This window comes from Suricata suricatta, chromosome 1 (assembly GCF_006229205.1).
Source record: "Suricata suricatta isolate VVHF042 chromosome 1, meerkat_22Aug2017_6uvM2_HiC, whole genome shotgun sequence".
In the NCBI taxonomy this organism is placed as follows: Eukaryota; Metazoa; Chordata; class Mammalia; order Carnivora; family Herpestidae; genus Suricata; species Suricata suricatta.
The window spans coordinates 18,212,603-18,218,158 of record NC_043700.1 but is presented as its reverse complement, the minus strand read 5'-3'; positions in this window follow the sequence as shown (position 1 = coordinate 18,218,158).

The window sequence follows — 5,556 nt, the reverse complement described above, 5'->3', positions numbered from 1 at the left end:
TTTGTGATAGATAGTACATATTTGATCATGTCGAAGCATTGTTTGTTTGGGTTTGGGTTACCAGTATTTATTCATTTTTAAGTGTATTGTGCATTTCCTAAAGAGCAAGAAATGGCTATTGTTGGTAATGTTACTATAAGCATTGGGGAGCATGCACCACTTCAAATCTATATTTTTGTGTCCTTTGGGTAAATACATAGTGGTGCAATTGCTGGATTATAGGGTAGTTCTATTTTTAACTTTTTGAGCCACTTTGGAAACAGCCCAGGGTCCACTGAGTGATGAATGGATAAAGAAGAAGTGGTATTTATATATAATTAAATATTACTCAGTCATCAAAAATAATGAAATCTTGTCATTTACAATGACTTGGTTAGAGCTATAGTGTAGTATGCTAAGCAAAGCAATCAGAGAAAGACAAATACCATATGATTTCACTCATGTCGAATTTTCGAAACAGATGATCATAATGGGAGGGAGAAAAAGAGAGAGAAACAAATAAGAGACTCAATAATAAAAAACAAACTGAGGGTTGCTGGAGGGTTGTTGGGAGGAAGATGAGCTAAATGGGTGATGGGCACTGAGGAGGGCACTTGTTGGGATGAGCACTGGGTGTCATATGTAAGTGATGAATCACTGAATTCTGCTCCTAAAACCAGTATTACACTGTATGTTGACTAAATAGAATTTACATAAAATTTTGGAAGAAAAAAAAGAGCAAGAAATAATGCTAAGTTTTTAACAAATATTAACTCATTTAATCATCTCAAGAGTTCTCTGGAGGGGCACCTGGGAGATTAGGTCAGTTAAGGGACCACCTCTTGATTTTAGCTCAGGTCACGATCTTACATTTCATGAGTTCGAGCTCTACATCAGGCTATGTGCTGACAGCCTTGAGTCTGCTTGGGATTCCCTTTCTCCCTCTCTCTCTGCCCTTGCCCTGCGTGTGCTTTCTCTCTCTCTCTCTGTCACAAAAATAAAGGAACTTAAAAAAAATAGTTTTGTGGAATAACAGTTATATATAACTTCATTTAACATGAAAAACTGAGACTCAGAAAATTATTTACATTTATGGATATCTGATTATTATCTAATGCTAAGTAACATCTAATTATCTGAGCATTAATATACTACAATTGCCTATAATTGAAATGAGAAATTTGTATTAAAAAGTTATTTATTTGGGGTACCTGGTGGCTCAGTCATTTAAGTGTCCAACTCTTGATTTTGGTTCAGGTCATGATCTCATGGTTTGTGGGACCAAGCCCCCAGGGGGGGGGGTATTGTACTGACAGCATGGAGCCTGCTTGAGATTCTCACTCTTTGTCTGTCTCTGCCTTTCCACTGCTTGCTCACTCACTCTTTTTCTCTCTCTCAAAATAAATAAATGTTGAAAAATGCATTATCTCATAAAAAATAAAATAAAAAAGTTATTTATGAGATCATTGTAAAAATAAAATTCAATCATTTCCTTGAGCAGACTGTTTTAGTCATGGACAGAAATACATTTGTTACCAAAAGAAGTTAAGGTTAACGTGATGAAATTGTTTTGTTATGGTTTAATTTTCTTTAGTTTATGTTGTATTTCTTGGAAAACTGGAATGCATCTTTAAAAATGTCAGATTGGTGAATCATGGGAAGACAATCTCCATAAAATGCAAAGGAGATTTTAGAAAAAAATAAGGCTAGTGATGGTATAATTTATGCCAAAACAAACAAACAAAAATACATGTGCAAAAAAAAATACAGTGTGACCAGAGAAAGGTTCCAGGAGATAGGATTTTATACACAGGTTTGCAAATTTCATCTCTCAGAGATGAAACTGAGTATAGTGAAATATACCAGCAAGTTGGCAAGGATGTGGACCAAGTAGAACTCCATCTTGTACTGTTGGGAGTGGAGAATATACAGCTACTTAGGAAAACCGTCAGTTCTTAAAAGAAGATAAATACATATCTACACAATTCCTCGTTCTAGGCATTTAACTTGGAAATGTGAAACATATATGCAAAAAGATGTATGTTCAAGGGTCATCCAAACTCTATTTAGAATATCCAGGTACTGGGGCCCCTGGGTGGCTCAGTTGGTTAAGCCTCCGACTTCGGCTCAGGTCATGATCTCACATTTGTGGGTTCGAGCCCCGTGTCGGGATCTGTACTGACAGCTCAGAGCTTGGAGCCTGCTTCTGATTCTGTGTCTCCCTCTCTCCCTGCCCCTTCCTGCTCATGCTCTGTCTCTCTCTGTCTCAAAAATAAATTTTAAAAAACTAAAAAAATTTAAAAAATATAATATCCAAGTACTGCAAAGATAGATAGACAGTTAGTACCCAGATAGATACCTATTAATAGATGAGTGGGTAAAAAAAATGTTCACCCAATGGAAAACTACTCTTCAGTGACTAGAAACATATATACACTGTTATACTAATATACACAACTGATGTACACAGTAACAAATAAATCTCAAAACATTTTTCTAAATGAAGAAGTAAAGACACGTAAAAAAGTAATATTATATAATGACATTTATATGAAATTCTAGAAAAGGCAAAGTGACAGTGACATGTGGTTTGGGGGGAATGGCAAAGGAGACAGATGACTACAAAAGGGACATAGGAAAACGTCTGGGGGTGATGGAAATGCAGCTCATCCCGATAAGGGGGATTACATAGGAATATGTTTTGTCAAAATTTATTAAACTAAATCATGTATTTCTTGTGTGTAAAGTATCTTTTTTATTATTGAAGTATAATTGACAAATAGGGTTACATTAATTTCAAGTCTAAAACATATTGATTCAACAACTGTATACATTATAGAACACTCCCCATGGTAGTTTATTCACCATCTGTCCTCTTACCTTATTACAATATTATTGACTATGTTCTCTATGCTGTACTGTTCAGCCCCATGACTTACTTATTTTGTAAGTGGATGCATGTACCTCTTAATCCCCTTTACCTATTTCACACCCCCCATACTTTCCTCCCCTTCAGCAACCACTACTTTGTTTTCTGTATTTGCGTCTGTTTCTGTTTTGTTTGTTTGTTGTTTTATTTTTTTAGATTCCACACTAAATTGAAATCATATGACATTTGTCTTTCTCTGTCTGAAATATTGCATTCAGCATCATACTTTCTAGGTCCATCCATATTTTAGCAAATGGCAAGATTTCATTCCTTTTTATAGCTGAGTAACGTATGTGTGTGTGTGTAGTGCATTTTTATCTATTTATCCATCAATGAACACAGATTGCTTCCATATCCTGGCTATTATTAGTAATGTTGCAATGAAAAAAGGGCTCCTATATCCTTTCAAATTAGTGTTTTCGTTTTCTATGGGTAAATATCCATAGATTGTGTTGTGTTTCTTTTCTTATAGAATAGGAACATACATACTGTTTTCCACAGTGGTTGTACCAATTTACTTTCCCACCAGAGTATATGAAGGTTCTCTTGTCTCTACTTCCTTGACAAGATATTATTTTTTATCTTTTTGATACTAACTATTCTGAAGTTGAATATTGTGTATTGAACACTGTGGTTTTAATTTTTCATTTCTTTGATAATTAGTGACATACATTGAGCATCTTTTCTTATATCTATAAGCCTTTGGAAAAAATTTTTTGTATATCTTTGCAAAATTGTCCATTCAGGTCCTCTGTGCATTTTTAAAATTATATAATTTGGTTTTTTGGTTTTGAATTTTATGACTTCTTTATATTTTTTAGATATTTACCCCTTATCAGATATATAATTTGCAAATATCTTCTCTGATAAGTCTGTTGAATTTTCATCTTGTTAAAGTTTCCCTCTGCTATGCAAAACTTTTTTATTTTGGTGTAGTCCCAATAATTTATTTTTGCTTTTGTTTCCCTTGCCTAAAGAGACAGATTCAGGAAAAACATTGGTAAGGCTGATGTCCAAGAGATTACTGTCTATGTTTCATTTGAGGAAGTTTATGATTTCAGGTCTCACATTTAGGTCTTTAATGCATTTTGAGTTTATTTTTGTGCGTGGTGTAAGAAAGTAGTCCAGGTTCATTCTTTTGCACAGAGCTGTCCAGTTTTCCCATCATCATTTATTGAAGAGACTGTACTTTCCCCATTGTATGTTTTTTCTTCCTTTGTGGTAGATCAGTTGAGTGTATAAATGTGGGCTCTGCATCGTGTTGCATTGATCTATGTGTGTGTGTTTGTGCTAGTACCATACTGTTGTGATTACTATGGCTTTGCACGATAATTTGAAATCAGGGATTGGGATACCTCCAGGTTTGTTCTTTCTCAAGATTATTTTGGCTATTCAACATTATTTGTAGTACTATACTAGTTTTAAGATTATTTGTTTGAGGTTTGTGCAAAATACTATTTTTATTTTGATAAAGATTATAATGAATTTCTCTATTGCTCTGGGTATTTTAACAATATGTATATTTTGACAATATTACTTCTCCCAATTCATGAACTTGGTATATCTTTCCATTTGTGTTGTCTTCAGCTTATTTCATCACTGTCTTATAGTTTTCAGAGTACAGATCTTTTACCTCCTTGATTAAATTTATTCCCTGATACTTTATTATTTTTGGTACAATTGCAGATAGGGTTGTTTTCTTAATTTCTTTTTCTGCTACGTTGTTAATAGTGTATAGAAACCCAACAGGGGCACTTGGGTTAAGCGTCCGACTCTTGATTTCAGCTTAGGTCATGATCTCACAGTTCGTGAGTTTGACCTTTGCACTAATAATGTGGAGACTGCTTGGGATTCTCTCTCTCTCTCAAAATGGATAAATAAACTTAAAGAAAATAAATGCAACAGATACCTGTATATTAATTTTGTATCTTGCAAACTATATTTGTTTCTGTGCTTTCATGGGGCCCGCTATTTCTTGTGGCCTTAAAGGAATGGCCTTAATAGGAATAGTCCCTGTATAGTTTGCATATGTCTGGAGGTTTGGGCTGGCTGGCTATAGCTGTAGAAGGTGCAGGCTGGCAATCCTGTGGCACTCCATGTTGGGGCCACTCTAGCAGCACGGCTGCAGCTGACGTGGTGCAGACCAGGTGGGAGAATCCCAGAGCTTTCCAATCATAGGGCCCCCTGGCAGGATGTCAGGAGATAAAATGGACCTGGGCCAGGTGGTCCTATGGTGCTCACTGCAGGAGGATTCTGGTGGCACAGCTGGAGCTGGGGTGGGAGGGAACTGAGAGGTCACTGGGCACTCTACACAGTGGGTTTCCTGGTGAGTCTTCTATAACTGAAGCATGGGTGTTTGGGGTGTTTCGGGGTGCCTTGCACCTATGTCACCTTGGTATGATGGCTGGATCTATAATGGGCACTGTCCAGGGGTATCTTGATATGCATCTGCCCTGGGGCCACCTTGATAGAACAGGTGGAGGTCCTGGAGCTGACTTGGGAGGATGACTGGGAGGAGTGTGAGTTAAAGGCCAGGGCTAATCGAGGGGGTGGGTTGGCCAGGATACTGTACCCTGCTTTCCTCTGCACTATCAAGGCGGAGGAAGAGTGTAAGCAGTGGTACTCACCCGTCTCCTGACTCCAGAGGG